This window comes from Heptranchias perlo, chromosome 21, assembly GCF_035084215.1.
Source record: "Heptranchias perlo isolate sHepPer1 chromosome 21, sHepPer1.hap1, whole genome shotgun sequence".
Classification (NCBI taxonomy): domain Eukaryota; kingdom Metazoa; phylum Chordata; class Chondrichthyes; order Hexanchiformes; family Hexanchidae; genus Heptranchias; species Heptranchias perlo.
In genome coordinates, this window is record NC_090345.1 from 1,164,679 (window position 1) to 1,182,522 (window position 17,844).

Consider the following 17,844-nt stretch of genomic DNA (forward strand, 5'->3'; position numbering starts at 1 on the left):
CACTTTGGGACCAGTGATCATAATTCCATTAGTTTTAAGATAGCTATGGAGAAGGATAGGTCTGGCCCAAAAGTTAAAATTCTAAATTGGGGAAAGGCCAATTTTGATGGTATTAGACAGGAACTTTCAGAAGTTGATTGGGAGAGTCTGTTGGCAGGCAAAGGGACGTCTGGTAAGTGGGAGGCTTTCAAAAGTGTGTTAACCAGGGTTCAGGGTAAGCACATTCCTTATAAAGTGAAGGGCAAGGCTGGTAGAAGTAAGGAACCTTGGATGACTCGGGAGATTGTGGTCCTAGTCAAAAAGAAGAAGGAGGCATATGACATGCATAGCCAGCTGGGATCAAGTGGATCCCTTGAAGAGTATAGAGATTGCCGGAGTAGAGTTAAGAGAGAAATCAGGAGGGCAAAAAGGGGACATGAGATTGCTTTGGCAGATAAGGCAAAGGAGAATCCAAAGAGCTTCTACAAATACATAAAGGGCAAAAGAGTAACTAGGGAGAGAGTAGGGCCTCTTAAGGATCAACAAGGTCATCTATGTGCGGAACCACAAGAGATGGGTGAGATCCTGAATGAATATTTCACATTGGTATTTACGGTTGAGAAAGGCATGGATGTTAGGGAACTTGGGGAAATAAATAGTGATGTCTTGAGGAGTGTACATATTACAGAGAGGGAGGTGCTGGAAGTCTTAACGCGCATCAAGGTAGATAAATCTCCGGGACCTGATGAAATGTATCCCAGGACGTTATGGGAGGTTAGGGAGGAAATTGCGGGTCCCCTAGCAGAGATATTTGAATCATCGACAGCTACGGGTGAGGTGCCTGAAGATTGGAGGGTAGCAAATGTTGTGCCTTTGTTTAAGAAGGGCGGCAGGGAAAAGCCTGGGAACTACAGACCGGTGAGCCTGACATCTGTAGTGGGTAAGTTGTTAGAGGGTATTCTGAGAGACAGGATCTACAGGCATTTGGAGAGGCAGGGACTGATTAGGAACAGTCAGCATGGTTTTGTGAGAGGAAAATCATGTCTCACGAATTTGATTGAGTTTTTTGAAGGGGTAACCAAGAAGATAGATGAGGGCTGTGCAGTAGACGTGGTCTACATGGACTTTAGCAAAGCCTTTGACAAGGTACCGCATGGTAGGTTGTTACATAAGGTTAAATCTCATGGGATCCAAGGTGAGGTAGCCAATTGGATACAAAATTGGATTGACGACAGAAGACAGAGGGTGGTTGTAGAGGGTTGTTTTTCAAACTGGAGGCCTGTGACCAGCGGTGTGCCTCAGGGATCGGTGCTGGGTCCGCTGTTATTTGTTATTTATATTAATGATTTGGATGAGAATTTAGGAGGCATGGTTAGTAAGTTTGCAGATGACACCAAGATTGGTGGCATTGTGGACAGTGAAGAAGGTTATCTAGGATTGCAACGGGATCTTGATAAATTGGGCCAGTGGGCCGATGAATGGCAGATGGAGTTTAATTTAGATAAATGTGAGGTGATGCATTTTGGTAGATCGAATCGGGCCAGGACCTACTCCGTTAATGGTAGGGCGTTGGGGAGAGTTATAGAACAAAGAGATCTAGGAGTACAGGTTCATAGCTCCTTGAAAGTGGAGTCACAGGCGGATAGGGTGGTGAAGAAGGCATTCAGCATGCTTGGTTTCATTGGTCAGAACATTGAATACAGGAGTTGGGATGTCTTGTTGAAGTTGTACAAGACATTAGTAAGGCCACACTTGGAATACTGTGTACAGTTCTGGTCACCCTATTATAGAAAGGATATTATTAAACTAGAAAGAGTGCAGAAAAGATTTACTAGGATGCTACCGGGACTTGATGGTTTGACTTATAGGGAGAGGTTGGATAGACTGAGACTTATTTCCCTGGAGAGTAGGAGGTTTAGGGGTGATCTTATAGAAGTCTATAAAATAATGAGGGGCATAGATAAGGTAGAGAGTCAAAATCTTTTCCCAAAGGTAGGGGAGTCTATAACGAGGGGACATAGATTTAAGGTGAGAGGGGAGAGATACAAAAGGGTCCAGAGGGGCAATTTTTTCACTCAAAGGGTGGTGAGTGTCTGGAACGAGCTGCCAGAGGCAGTATTAGAGGCGGGTACAATTTTGTCTTTTAAAAAGCATTTGGACAGTTTCATGGGTAAGATGGGTATGGAGGGATATGGGCCAAGTGCAGGCAATTGGGACTAGCTTAGTGGTATAAACTGGGCGACATGGACATGTTGGGCCGAAGGGCCTGTTTCCATGTTGTAAACTTCTATGATTCTATGCAACTCTGACAGGCTCCAAATGGACACTTGAGAAAACTCAACAAACTGACACATCCGTCAGTGTTCCAGAAAGATCCATCGGCAGAAACCGTAGGATCGAATGCCAATCCGATTCAAAGATGGACAACCTCAAACCTCCAGGAACAAATGAAGGTTTTGTTCAATAAAGTGGCCCCTCGGGAACTGAAGCATCAATACTGAGCGAAAGAGGCAGGGTCACAACATTATACATTATACAATAGTTTATAAACCGAACAACAGTGTGAGTGAAGGTCCCGGACAAGCTGCAGCTTTCCAAGGATTGTAAGTATTGAGCAAAGAGGCAGACCCACACTGAGGCTGTTACTGAATATTCAGCCAGTGGAGTTTAAAGCTAATACTGGAATGGATAATGCTGGGCTTCCTGATTATACACAAACAGAAGGAAAGCTCTCCAAACCAGATAAAATCCTGTTCAGTCCCGAGAATAACCAGTTGGATGTGTGAGGAATGTTTCTGCAGATATTTCCAAAACAAAAACATCAACACAAGGACAATTACATAGTTCAGGATGTGAAAAATCACGATTAGTGTTGCCAATAGCAGGGACTTCGACCAGGATCTCGATCATTGGCACAGAACACCGAAAAACAAAAATACAAACCGAAATTTCCAATGTTATTTCAGGGTCTGAGGAAAATTACCCCTTTCAGGACAAAGATCATTACTCACATGATTCCTGCCTCGAAAGATTGTTCTTTCAGTATCTTCCCTCCCTTCCCCTGGAGAACACTGTGAAGCAGGGGAAGGATTCAAATGTGATTAACAGTCTGACAGGCCGCGAGTGAACACTCCTCCCATGGCTGTAACCATCTTTATACCGGCCGATAGGGTGATCAGTCCGATAGGGTGAGAGGACTGTCTGGAGCTCCGGTCTCCGCTCCCCGGGACTGTCTGGGGCTCCGGTCTCCGCTCCCCGGGACTGTCTGGAGCTCCGGTCTCCGCTCCCCGGGACCGTCTGGGGCTCCGGTCTCCGCTCCCCGGGACCGTCTGGGGCTCCGGTCTCCGCTCCCCGGGACCGTCTGGGGCTCCGGTCTCCGCTCCCCGGGACCGTCTGGGGCTCCGGTCTCCGCTCCCCGGGACCGTCTGGGGCTCCGGTCTCCGCTCCCCGGGACCGTCTGGGGCTCCGGTCTCCGCTCCCCGGGACCGTCTGGGGCTCCGGTCTCCACTCCCCGGGACCGTCTGGAGCTCCGGTCTCCGCTCCCCGGGACCGTCTGGGGCTCCAGTCTCCGCTCCCCGGGACCGTCTGGGGCTCCAGTCTCCGCTCCCCGGGACTGTCTGGAGCTGGGATCCAACCCTGCACCTTCTGACTCAGAGGGGAGGATGCTACAGAATGGTTTGCAGAAATCATGGTGCTGGCTGAATAAAACAGTCAGGTTTGTGTTTTCATGTCCTCACTGAATGAAGTAAAAGTTTTTGTCAAGAAACTTACCCCCTCCCCAGGGCAGCTTTTAGGAGCAAAACTCTGCTCACAAAACTCTACTTTCATCACAGCTGGAAGTTGTTAGAGATGAACAGATTTTAAGCAAGTCCAGAGCCAGTGATTTATTAGAGAAACCGTTGACTCCTTCGGGAACAGACAAAGAGCCCCACAGAAAGCGATTGATAAAAGCTGCTGTCTCGGGTCCTGTGTTATGATCAGTAAAGGGTTGGACTGGGTTCGATCGGCGTTAAATTGGGCCGTGTAACGCCCGTTGTTTCGGCGCGACACGGCCTCTCCGACATCCAAGACGCCATCTTGGTATAGGAGTTAGCGCTGGCGCAGATAACGAACGCTGGAATCATGTAAAGTAGGGAGAAAATGGCTTCAGTCAGTGTGCAACGCTGATTTAAAGTGATGGACACCATTTTGGGACTTAACGCTCAACTCAACGCACAGTCTTAACCCCGACCATCTGAACGTGTCTTAGAGTGCCTGGAGGACCCCCCAACCGGCGCTATTTAAAGGGACCATGCAGGATTTACAGGTTAGTGGCTGGATTATTGCTTCTGGCTGCCGAGACATTTGTAACTGTATTTGGAGGTTTCCTAGACTTGAATACTAGGATGTGGGGACATAGACTAACATTTAGAGCCAGGATGTGCAGGAGTGTAGTTAGGAAATGCTTCTACACGCAGAGGGTGGGAGACGTTTGGAACATTCTTCTACAGATGGCAGTTGGTGCTTGCTCACTTGTGAATGTTAAATCTGAGATTGATAGATTTCTGTGAACCAAGGGTATTAAGGGATAAGGGGCTAAGACGGGTATATGGAGTTAGGTCACAGGTCCACCATGATCTCACTGAATGGTGGAACAGGCACGAGGGGCTAAATGCCACTGCCACTTGCTGCCTCTTGATATGCGCCACCTTCTCCTGCAAGAAAGCGGGACATGTGTCTGGGTGATGTGCATGTCATGGTTGAATAGCTGCCAGTGTGTGTGGCCTGTGAGTTGTGAGTGGGTGGCTTGAAACAGTGGTAATGTGTGAGGGTGAGAGGAAGCATCTGATTGGAAGAGTTGAGTACTGATGGAAAGAGTTTGTTGGTATGTGGGTGATGGGGGTGTAGTGTGTGGTGCAGTTGGTCGGAGATGCCACTTGACAGTTGACCTCACTCACCTTGACCACTCATATCAAAGCATTGAGCTTCTTCCTGCACTGCATCCATGTTCATGATGCTGTGCTCCTGGCATTGACTTCGTTCCCCGCTGCCTCCCACTGCCTTTTGGATATATGTCTGGAGGGCCTCTTGCCCCCTACCCCCCCCCCCACCCCCCCACTGCGGATATAGGATGTCCCTCCTTCTGTCCACCTCTTGCACCAAGGTCTCTAGTGCATCAGCAGAGAACCTTGGTGAACGCACTCTCACAGGCCTGGTACAAACTCAGATCGGCCGATTGGTGAGGTCTGGTGTGCTGATTGGAGGATGTGGGATTTAGTGGTGCACAACCTTTATTCAATGTTTTAACATAACTCATCAGTATGTAAACATAGGGATGGGACCTGCATTTGTGTTTTACGTGTGCATTGTCTGATCTCCGTTCAGACTCCGTGCAAACAGTAGGCTGTTATTTTCAGCAAATATCACAGTTACCAGCTTTCTTTAAGAGATTTCTAAGAAACATCCTCCCTTTAAGAGATTGAGCTCTCCCTGGTGGTGGAAAGTGTGAATTGCATTGATTCCATGTGCAAGGTGCGGAAAGTGACACTGATTGCGAGTGAGTCCTCGGGCCGGCTGAAACCTGTGTCCTGCCTGCGCAGGGGTCATTGGGCGTGGGGTAACAGCACATCACGCTATCTGTGCCCAAAAATAGCCCCTATCCAATTTTTCCCTCTTAATTCCTGTATTCGAGGAGGAATCGATCGGTTCTGTAAATTACCACAGTCTGTTTGCTGCTCCAGCTTATCGGTCGTTGATAATAAACCTGTTCTCTTGTTTATAGCCTGAGCCACAATCTGCCAGAGTGTTTATTCTACTGAAGTCTCGGAGATCATTAGTGAGCCCGGGACTTGCCAGCTCAGACACTTGGCCGTACAGTGCCCATTTTTCAGGCACGAAATGGACTTAAGGCTCCAATATGGCAGGAAGTGCATGGTCGTTATGAGCCATCTGCCACATTGGTAATGGCTGAAAAATCATTGTGTGCCCTCGCCTGAAACAGGTGCCCTGTAAATAGAGAGCCTAACGTCTGTTTCTGGCCCCACTGCAAGATTGGTTTGCTGAGGTATCCGGGGCCAGGCCGACAGGCGGTCGGTCCTTAAAGGGACTGTTAGGCCTTGAAGATGGAGCCGGGAGGTGCAGCACTTGGAGCAAAGCTACAGCCTGGGTTGGGCTGCTCAGGGTTCTGAACCCTGGAACATCTTTAATTGTGATGGGACTGGTGTTTTCTATCAGTGAGCTGGCTGACAGTGAAGCTCTGCTTGGCCGAAAATAAGCTACTGAAAGAATTTTCGGCCTGGTGTTCTGCAATATGTTCGAATGGCCTCCTTCTGTGCCATGGAACAGCATCCAGACAATAGTCAGACTGGGAGGCACGAAGAAAGGTAGACAAAGTGCAGGTTTCATACTGCCAGAAAACGTCAGTGCAGGTGCAGATTACAGAGTTTATTCGCCAAGGACAAGTAGGTCTTGCAGTGACGTAAACTGTAAAGTTCGGTATAATTACACGCTCAAATGTAAAAGTCACTTTTTTTTTACTTTTTAGCAAGTTGAATTTTTTTTAAATTTCATTCATGGGATGTGGGCGTCACTGGCGAGGCTGGCATTTATTGCCCATCCCTAATTGCCCTTGAGAAGGTGGTGGTGAGCCGCCTTCTTGAACCGCTGCAGTCCGTGTGGTGAAGGTTCTCCCACAATGCTGTTAGGAAGGGAGTTCCAGGATTTTGACCCAGCGACGATGAAGGAACGGCGATATATTTCCAAGTCGGGATGGTGTGTGACTTGGAGGGGAACGTGCAGGTGGTGTTGTTCCCATGTGCCTGCTGCCCTTGTCCTTCTAGGTGGTAGAGGTCGTGGGTTTGGGAGGTGCTGTTGAAGAAGCCTTGGCGAGTTGCTGCAATGCATCCTGTGGATGGTACACACTGCAGCCACAGTGCGCCAGTGGTGAAGGGAGTGAATGTTTAGGATGGTGGATGGGATGCCAATCAAGCGGGCTGCTTTGTCCTGGATGGTGTCAAGTGGAGAGTATTCCATCACATTCCTGACTTGTGCCTTGTAGATGGTGGAAAGGCTTTGGGGAGTCAGGATGAGTCACTCACCACAGAATACCCAGCCTCTGACCTGCTCTTGTAGCCACAGTATTTATGTGGCTGGTCCAGTTAAGTTTCTGGTCAATGGTGACCCCCAGGATGTTGATGGTGGGGGATTCGGCGATGGTAATGCCGTTGAATGTCAAGGGGAGGTGGTTAGACCCTCTCTTGTTGGAGATGGTCATTGCCTGGCACTTATCTGGCGCGAATGTTACTTGCCACTTATCAGCCCAAGCCTGGATGTTGTCCAGGTCTTGCTGCATGCGGGCACAGACTGCTTCATTATCCGAGGTGTTGTGAATGGAACTGAACACTGTGCAATCATCAGCGAACATCCCCATTTCTGACCTTATGATGGAGGGAAGATCATTGATGAAGCAGCTGAAGATGGTTGGGCCTCAGACACTGCCCTAAGGAACTCCTGCAGCAATGTCCTGGGGCTGAGATGATTGTCCTCCAACAACCACCACCATCTTCCTTTGTGCTAGGTATGACTCCAGCCACTGGAGAGTTTTCCCCCTGATTCCCAGTGACTTCAATTTTACTAGGGCTCCTTGGTGCCACACTCGGTCAAATGCTGCCTTGATGTCAAGGGCAGTCACTCTCATCTCACCTGAATAATACATGAATAAAGTTTGTGAAACTTCATACACATTGCTTTAATTCATTCACTGGTAATTTGGGTGCATTTTATGTCTCGGTAATGTTTGAGAAACGTGACCCGTTTTACCGCCCACCTCATAAAACAGGCAAACCGTGTTCACACGACACGCCCAATATAAGGTGTATTACCATTTATTAATTTTGTTTGTGCTTCATATTACTGTTTAATTGTAAATAAAGATACTGGTTGTTTTAGTCTATAGATCTCTGGTCTGTGCACTGAATTTTAATTGGTCATATAGTGAAAGACAATTTGGAATCCAGTGAAGTAATTACTGCAAGTGATGTACTATTAGTCTCTTGAGTGGTCGATAGAAAAGTTGTGGCTTCTGAACTGTAATTAAGGAGATCCACATCATTGTCCATCCTCTGAAAGAGAGGGTACTTCTACCAACAAAACAAAACTTTTAACATTTACCCGTTAAGTAAATAGGAACTGTCTCCAGTGAAGGTGGTGAAAGTTACTGCTTATCCTGCTCAATAAAGAGAATGTACTGAGGCAGATTAGAGCAACAGATGATGCTCTAAGTGGAAACAGTCAGCACAGGAAAAGTTTTGACAGGAACTGAACTCATTTCTCATACAAATTTTGGATCTGATGTTTGGTTGCACATGTAAACTGAAGTCACTAAAGTCTCTGGATTTTCTAATCCGTGTTAATGTCAGGAATGAATGCTGGGTAATGTTGCTCTGGAATATTTCTCTTAAAACTAAATCTAGAGTGTCCTGATTGTAAAAAGACAAGTTCCATATTTGCAGAAAAAAAGTCCGACCTGCCTGGTTGAGTCTCTGCCACGGGTGTGATTAAGAGACCAGGCACCTCACCCCAGGGCAATGGGCAAAGAACGATCCCTCCTTTTCTCAAATTCGATTCAGAAAGGGAGGTTTTTCCTGAACCACAATCTGGAAGTATTTTTGCACTCGGACAATCGTTGAGCACCAACAAAATACACTGAATCTAGGATTCAACACTTGCAGATTATTTAAGGTCAGACACCAAAGTTGCTGTATTAAAGCTGTAATATATCATCAAAGGCCCAGGGATTTGGATGAGCAATACTGGGTTGTAACAGAAAGAAATCTATAATCTGCAGCCAAAACAATTCGACCCTGTCAGTCGCTAACAACATTGTACAGGAATATCACACAAGTACTTCGTTCTGAACTGAAAATTAAAAGTTGACAGAGGCTGGAGTAATTTCGAAAGTTCCTCATTTCATTTTTCCCAGAGTACTCCACTGGGCACCTCCACGATACCCATTCCCCTGAGTCTCCCTTTCTACAGCTGAATCCTGACTATTCACAAGTTTGACAAGAAATGTTGGACAAGAATTGGAGCTTCTGTACATTTCAGATTAAAAACAGTTTGCTACAAATCTTTCCATAATAATTTATTTACACTCTGATTCCAGCTAAAATAAAAAAAATGAAAAGAGAGAAAGACATGCATTTATAACATCCCTTTCACAACCTCAGGACGTCCCAAAGTGCTTTACAGCCAATGAAGTACTTTTGAAGTGTCGTCACTGTAGGAAACACAGCAGCCAATTTGCAAACAGCAAGATCCCACAAACAGCAATGAGATAAATGATCAGATCATCTGTTCTAGGTATTGGTTGAGGGATAAATATTGACCAGGACACGGGGAGAACTCCCCTGCTCTTCTTCGAATAGCACCATGGGATCTTTTACATCCACCTGAGAGGGCAGACAGGACCTCGGTTCAACATCTCATCTGAAAGACGGCACTTCTGACAGTGCAGCACTCCCTCAGTGCAGCACAGAAGTGCTCGCCTAGATTATGTATTCAAGTGTCTGGAGTGGGGCTCGAACCACAACCTTCTGCCTCAGAAGTGAGAGTGTTTCCCATTGAATCAAGGCTGTGGAGCTCCTTATCACATCTCTCAAAAACATCTTAAAGGGTTTCTTGCAAATAGTGACCAGAATCTGATATTAGGTTTGAGAGGGAGACGGGAGAGTTACAAACTAAGGTTTTAAATTTAACTAAAGCAAACTTTGAAGGGATGAGAAATGAACTGACCACAGTAAACTGGGCGGAACTGTTAATGGGTAAACCTACAGACAAACAGTGGGGAGTATTGAAAGAAGTATTTGGAATGATACAAAACCAGTACACAGCCCCAGAAGGCAAAGCTTCACTTGTGTAGTTAAGCAGCCTTGGTCAGTAAGGGACAGTGTCAAGTGAAAAGAATAGGCCCAGACAATAGACCCATGATCTAACTGAATGGCGGAACAGGCTCGAGGGGCTGAATGGCCTCCTCCTGTTCTTATGAAGCACAGTCACTTATTATACAGGCAAAAATAACAGAACATTTACACCCAGCAAGGGCCCAGAAGCAGCAATGAGAAAAATGACCAGTTAGTCTGTTTAAATGGTGTTGATTTGATGGAGGAATGTCAGCCAGGACCTTGACAGAACTCCCCACTCTTCTTCAAATCCTGCCCTGGATATTAAAGCCCATCTGAACCACTGGAACTGGCAGTTGGGACCTCAGTTCAATGTCTCATCCGAAGGACAGTACGTCGTATAGCGTCACATTCCTGGACAGCCAACTTAGATTATGTGCTCAAGTCTTGTAAAATAGTTTACACAAAAACAGTGGACTGTTATTGTTTTAACATAAATATGGCAAATGGCACTCATTCAGATAATTGGAAGCAGTGAATATCTGAGGCTGTATTTTCTGTTCAAATATTATAATTGGACTCAGAATTCTGAACTATGAGAGGAATAGGAAATTGCTTAATCATTGTAATGGTAATGGAGCGGAATAGTTTGTAATGGGAATGAGGTGGGAAAATTTGTAATGATAATGGAGCGGAATAGTTTGTAATGGGAATGAGGTGGGAAAATTTGTAATGATAATGGAGCGGAATAGTTTGTAATGGGAATGAGGTGGGAAAATTTGTAATGATAATGGAGCGGAATAGTTTGTAATGGGAATGAGGTGGGAAAATTTGTAATGATAATGGAGCGGAATAGTTTGTAATGGGAATGAGGTGGGAAAATTTGTAATGATAATGGAGCGGAATAGTTTGGAATGGGAATGAGGTGGGAAAATTTGTAATGATAATGGAGCGGAATAGTTTGGAATGGGAATGAGGTGGGAAAATTTGTAATGATAATGGAGCGGAATAGTTTGTAATGGGAATGAGGTGGGAAAATTTGTAATGATAATGGAGCGGAATAGTTTGTAATGGGAATGAGGTGGGAAAATTTGTAATGATAATGGAGCAGAATAGTTTGGAATGGGAATGGAGTGGGATTGCAACTTTATTTTCAATTTGAATGTAACTGTCGTGCTGCTGGATGGTTCCTGACCTGGGGAACACCAATCACTGAGTTATAGTCCACTGTATGACAGGAGGATAAACAAAGGATTACATTCAGAGAGAAAAAAAGAAAAATTGGAATCGGAAATAAACACAGAAAATGCAGAAAATGCGTAGCAATCACAGAATCACATGGAATGTACAGCACAGAAACAGGCCATTAGACCAGACTGGTCCACGTCAGTGTTTCTGCTCCATACGAGCCTCCTCCACTCGAATTAATCAGCATGGGAAAGAAAAATGAATCAATATTTAGCGTGTTGTAATAAAGCACAATTCAAAAGAATAACCTATTCTTCTCTTTAAGACACTGATCACCACACAGTCTTAATGTGAGGGATTTACTCAGATATATGACACCTAAAATCATTCCAAACTATTCTGCTCCATTATCATTACAAATTTTCCCACCTCATTCCCATTACAAACTATTCCATTCCATTACCATTCCAAACTATTCCACTTTATTACCATTCCAAAGTATTCCGCTAGATTACCATTACAAACTATTCCATCCCATTACCATTACAAACTATTCCACTTCATTCCCATTACAAACTATTCCACCTCATTCCCATTACAAACTATTCCACTCCATCACTATTGCAAACTATTCCATTCCATTACCATTACAATCAATTCCACCCCATTACCATTCCAAAGTATTCCGCTAGATTACCATTGCAAACTATTCCACCTGGATTTTAGACAGCGGAGAGGAGCGAACCGAGGGCGGAGAAGGACGTACCGAGGGGGGAGAGGAGCGAACCGAGGGGGGAGAGGGGTGTACCGAGGGAGGAGAGGTGTACCGAGGGGGGAGAGGGGTGTACCGAGGGGGGAGAGGTGTACCGAGGGGGGAGAGGGGTGTACCGAGGGGGGAGAGGGGCGTACCGAGGGGGGAGAGGGGTGTACCGAGGGGGGAGAGGTGTACCGAGGGGGGAGAGGGACGTACCGAGGGAGGAGAGGGACGTACCGAGGGAGGAGAGGGACGTACCGAGGGGGGAGAGGGACGTACCGAGGGGGGAGAGGGGCGTACCGAGAGAGGAGAGGGGCGTACCGAGGGGGGAGAGGGACGTACCGAGGGAGGAGAGGGACGTACCGAGGGAGGAGAGGGACGTACCGAGGGAGGAGAGGGACGTACCGAGGGGGGAGAGGGACGTACCGAGGGGGGAGAGGGGCGTACCGAGAGAGGAGAGGGGCGTACCGAGGGGGGAGAGGGACGTACCGAGGGGGGAGAGGGGCGTACCGAGAGAGGAGAGGGGCGTACCGAGGGGGGAGAGGGACGTACCGAGGGAGGAGAGGGGCGTACCGAGGGGGGAGAGGGGCGTACCGAGAGAGGAGAGGGGCGTACCGAGGGGGGAGAGGGACGTACCGAGGGAGGAGAGGGGCGTACCGAGGGGGGAGAGGGACGTACCGAGGGGGGAGAGGGGCGTACCGAGAGAGGAGAGGGACGTACCGAGGGGGGAGAGGGACGTACCGAGGGAGGAGAGGGGCGTACCGAGGGGGGAGAGGGGCGTACCGAGGGAGGAGAGGGACGTACCGAGGGGGGAGAGGGGCGTACCGAGGGAGGAGAGGGGCGTACCGAGGGGGGAGAGGAACGTACCGAGGGGGGAGAGGAACGTACCGAGGGGGGAGAGGGGCGTACCGAGGGGGGAGGGGAACGTACCGAGGGGGGAGAGGGGCGTACCGAGGGAGGAGAGGAACGTACCGAGGGGGGAGAGGAACGTACCGAGGGGGGAGAGGAACGTACCGAGGGGGGAGAGGGTCGTACCGAGGGGGGAGAGGGTCGTACCGAGGGGGGAGAGGGTCGTACCGAGGGGGGAGAGGGGCGTACCGAGGGGGGAGAGGGGCGTACCGAGGGGGGAGAGGAACGTACCGAGGGGGGAGAGGGGCGTACCGAGGGAGGAGAGGGGCGTACCGAGGGGGGAGAGGGGCGTACCGAGGGGGAGAGGGGCGTACCGAGGGGGGAGAGGGGCGTACCGAGGGGGGAGAGGGGCGTACCGAGGGAGGAGAGGAACGTACCGAGGGGGGAGAGGAACGTACCGAGGGGGGAGGGGAACGTACCGAGGGGGGAGAGGGGCGTACCGAGGGGGGAGAGGGGCGTACCGAGGGGGGAGAGGGGCGTACCGAGGGAGGAGAGGGGCGTACCGAGGGGGGAGAGGGGCGTACCGAGGGGGGAGAGGGGCGTACCGAGGGGGGAGAGGGGCGTACCGAGGGGCGAGAGGGGCGTACCGAGGGGGGAGAGGGGCGTACTGAGGGGGGAGAGGGGCGTACCGAGGGGGGAGAGGGACGTACCGAGGGGGAGAGGGGCGTACCGAGGGGGGAGAGGGGCGTACCGAGGGGGGAGAGGGGCGTACCGAGGGAGGAGAGGGGCGTACCGAGGGGGGAGAGGGGCGTACCGAGGGGGGAGAGGGGCGTACCGAGGGGGGAGGGGTGTACCGAGGGGGGAGAGGGGCGTACCGAGGGGGGGAGGGGCGTACCGAGGGGGGAGAGGGGCGTACTGAGGGGGGAGAGGGGCGTACCGAGGGGGGAGAGGGACGTACCGAGGGGGAGAGGGGCGTACCGAGGGGGGAGAGGGGCGTACCGAGGGGGGAGAGGGGCGTACCGAGGGGGGAGAGGAACGTACCGAGGGGGGAGAGGGGCGTACCGAGGGGGGGAGGGGCGTACCGAGGGGGGAGAGGGGCGTACCGAGGGGGGAGGGGTGTACCGAAGGGGGAGAGGGGCGTACCGAGGGGGGAGAGGGGCGTACCGAGGGAGGAGAGGTGTACCGAGGGGGGAGAGGGGTGTACCGAGGGAGGAGAGGGGCGTACCGAGGGGGGAGAGGTGTACCGAGGGGGGAGGGGCGTACCGAGGGGGGAGAGGGGCGTACCGAGGGGGGAGGGGTGTACCGAGAGGGGAGAGGGGCGTACCGAGGGGGGAGAGGGGCGTACCGAGGGGGGAGAGGGTCGTACCGAGGGGGGAGAGGGTCGTACCGAGGGCGGAGAGGGTCGTACCGAGGGAGGAGAGGGGCGTACCGAGGGGGGAGAGGGGCGTACCGAGGGGGGAGAGGGGCGTACCGAGGGGGGAGAGGGGGCGTACCGAGGGAGGAGAGGGGTGTACCGAGAGGGGAGAGGGGCGTACCGAGGGGGGAGAGGGGCGTACCGAGGGAGGAGAGGGGCGTACCGAGGGGGGAGAGGGGCGTACCGAGGGGGGAGAGGTGTACCGAGGGGGGAGAGGGGCGTACCGAGGGGGGAGAGGGGCGTACCGAGGGGGGAGAGGTGTACCGAGGGGGGAGGGGGCGTACCGAGGGGGGAGAGGGGCGTACCGAGGGGGGAGAGGTGTACCGAGGGGGGAGGGGTGTACCGAGGGAGGAGAGGGGCGTACCGAGGGGGGAGGGGTGTACCGAGGGAGGAGAGGGGCGTACCGAGGGGGGAGGGGTGTACCGAGGGGGGAGGGGCGTACCGAGGGGGGAGGGGTGTACCGAGGGGGGAGAGGGGCGTACCGAGGGGGGAGGGGCGTACCGAGGGGGGAGGGGTGTACCGAGGGGGGAGGGGCGTACCGAGGGGGGAGGGGCGTACCGAGGGGGGAGAGGGGCGTACCGAGGGGGGAGAGGGGTGTACCGAGGGGGGAGAGGGGTGTACCGAGGGGGGAGAGGGGCGTACCGAGGGGGGAGAGGGGTGTACCGAGGGGGAGAGGGGCGTACCGAGGGGGGAGGGGCGTACCGAGGGGGGAGAGGGGCGTACCGAGGGGGGAGAGGGGTGTACCGAGGGGGGAGAGGGGCGTACCGAGGGGGGAGAGGGGCGTACCGAGGGGGGAGAGGGGCGTACCGAGGGGGGAGAGGGGCGTACCGAGGGGGGAGAGGGGCGTACCGAGGGGGGAGAGGTGTACCGAGGGGGAGAGGGGCGTACCGAGGGGGGAGAGGGGCGTACCGAGGGGGGAGAGGGGCGTACCGAGGGGGGAGAGGGGTGTACCGAGGGGGGAGAGGTGTACCGAGGGGCGAGGGGCGTACCGAGGGGGGGGTCACAGCAACTACAAAACCAAACTGCAGTGTGAGGTCACGGGTCAGGCAGGTCGGTGGTTGGTTGGGAGAATCTCTTCTGTTTTCTTCTGTCTTCGGACTCTGGGCTCAGTAACTTCGAGCAGAAAACTACATTGTTTCAAACAAACTAAACTTAAGGCCAGTGCTTGGTTTAATCTAAAAATTATTTGATTGGCATTGTAGGAATCAATTAAATAAATAAAATAGTTCTGACAGGGCAGGAGATGTGTTGCAGCTGCTGTATGTGGGAGTGACTGGACAGTTTTGTCCAGAGCGACTGCATCTGCGGGAAGTGTCTGCGGCTCGAGGAACTTCGGCTCAGAGTTGAGGAGCTGGAGTCTGAGCTGCAGACATTGCGAGGCATCAGGGAGGGGGAAAGTTACCCGGACACTTTGATCCAGGAGACAGTCACGCCCCTCAGACTAAATACTGTCGAACTGGCATTTTCCCTTTGTTGAGGGTTCTATAACAAGGGGACATAGATTCAAGGTAAAAGGCGGGAGGTTTAGAGGGGATTTGAGAAAGAACTTTTTCACCCAGAGGGTGGTTGGAGTCTGGAACTCACTGTCTGAAAGGGTTGTGGAGGCAGGAACCCTCACAACATTCAAGAAGCATTTGGATGAGCACTTGAAATGCCATAGCATACAAGGCTACGGACCAAATGCTGGAATATGGGATTAGAGTAGACAGGGCTTGATGGCCGACGCAGACACGATGGGCCGAAGGGCCTCGATCCGTGCTGTATAACTCTATGACTCTATGACTCTCTAACTCTATGACTCTATGTGGTCAGGGAGGAGGGTGTGACTGTGAGTGAGGCAGGTACGGGGGTCCAGGAGGGAGCATTGCAGGAGCCTCGGCCTCTGCTCTTGTCCAATGGATACGAGGTTCTTGCCGCCCTTGTGGACGAGTGCAGGGACTGCGGGGAGGATGAGCAAACTGGCCACGGCACCGTGGTTCAGGGGACTAAATTAAAAAACAGAACCACAAAGGTGATAATCTCCGGGTTATTACCTGAGCCACGAGCAAATTGGCACAGGGTAAATCAGATCAGAGAGATGAATGCGTGGATCAAAGATTGGGTGTGCGAGAAGTGGTTTTCGATTCATGGGGCACTGGCACCAGTATTGGGAACAATTTTACAACACCAAGTTATAATCCAACAATTTTATTTTTAATCCCACAAGCTTTCGGAGGCTTCCCCCTTCCTCAGGTGGTGTGGAAAATTGTATTGGGGAAAGAGGGAGCTGTTCCGTTGGGACGGGCTTCACCTGAACCATGCTGGGACCAGTGTTCTGGCAAACCGAATAACTAAAGAGAGGGAGGGAGGACTCAGGTGGGGCAAAGTTTAGATTGATAAACAGAAAAGACAAGGAAGTAGTACAGGAAAGTGATGGGGATTATGATAAACAGAGTGTGTCAGGAAGGGACAGAGCGTACAAACATAAGAGTGCACTAGCAAATGAGGCCGGGGTAGGAAAGAATGGTAAAAAGACAAAATTAAAGGTTCTTTATCTGAATGCGCGCAGCATTCGTAATAAGATAGATGAATTGACGGCACAAATAGAAACAAATGGGAATGATCTCGTGGCCATTACAGAGAGGTGGTTGCAAGGTGACCAAGGTTGGGAGCTAAATATTCAGGGTTATTTAATATTTCGGAAGGATAGGAAAAAAGGTAAAGGTGGTGGGGTAGCTCTGTTAATAAAGGATGAAATTGGTATAATAGTGAGAAATGACCTTGGCTCAGAAGATCAAGATGTCGAATCAATTTGGGTGGAGGTAAGAAATAGCAAGGGAAATAAATCACTGGTGGGAGTAGTATATAGGCCCCCTAACAGTAGCTACACTGTAGGGCAAAATATTAATCAGGAAATAAGGGGGGCTTGTAAAAAAGGTAATGCAATAATCATGGGCGATTTTAACTTTCACATAGATTGCACAAATCAAATTGGCAAAAGTAGCCCTGAGGAGGAGTTCATAGAGTGTATTAGGGACTGTTTCTTAGACCAATACGTCGGGGAACCAACCAGGGAACAGGCCATTTTGGATCTGGTAATGGGTAATGAAACAGGATTAATTAATGATCTCAAAGTAAAGGATCCCTTGGGAAGCAGTGATCATAACATGATAGAATTTCACATCCAGTTTGAGAGTGAGGATCTTGGGTCTGAAACTACTGTGTTAAACTTAAATAAGGGCAATTATACAGGAATGAGGGCGGAATTGTCTAAAGTGGACTGGGTAAACAGATTAGATGGTTTGATGGTGGATAAGCAGTGGCAAACATTCAAAAAGATATTTTATGATTCGCAACAAAAATATATCCCTGTGAGGAGGAAAGACTCCACAAAAAGGGTGAACCGACCATGGCTAACTAAGGAAGTCAAGGATGGTATCAGGTTAAAAGAAAAAGCATACAACATGGCAAAGATTACCGGTAAGCCCGAAGATTGGGAAAACTTTAAAAACCAGCAAAGGATGACTCAAAGAATAATAGAGGGAGAAAATATATTATGAGAGTAAACTAGCAAGAAATATAAAAACTGACAGTAAAAGCTTTTACAAGTATATAAAAAGGAAGAGGGTAGCTAAAGTAAACATTGGTCCCTTCGAGGATGAGACTGGGGAAATAATAATGGAAAACAAGGAAATGGCAGAGGAATTGAACAGATATTTTATATCTGTCTTCACAGTAGAAGACACTAATAACATACCAATAATAGTAGAAAATCAAGGGGCAAAGGGGAGGGAGGAACTAAA

At 50.2% G+C, this 17,844-nt stretch overlaps 1 long non-coding RNA gene across 1 annotated transcript in view; it reads left to right on the forward strand.

Moving 5' to 3' along the window:
• Positions 1 to 3,947: 3,947 nt before the first annotated feature.
• LOC137340262 (uncharacterized) overlaps positions 3,948 to 17,844 on the forward strand; it is a 30,157-nt gene continuing 16,260 nt past the window's right edge. The window contains exon 1 of the long non-coding RNA XR_010966747.1: positions 3,948 to 4,285. This is a non-coding gene — a long non-coding RNA (uncharacterized lncRNA). The remainder of the gene's footprint in view (positions 4,286 to 17,844) is intronic.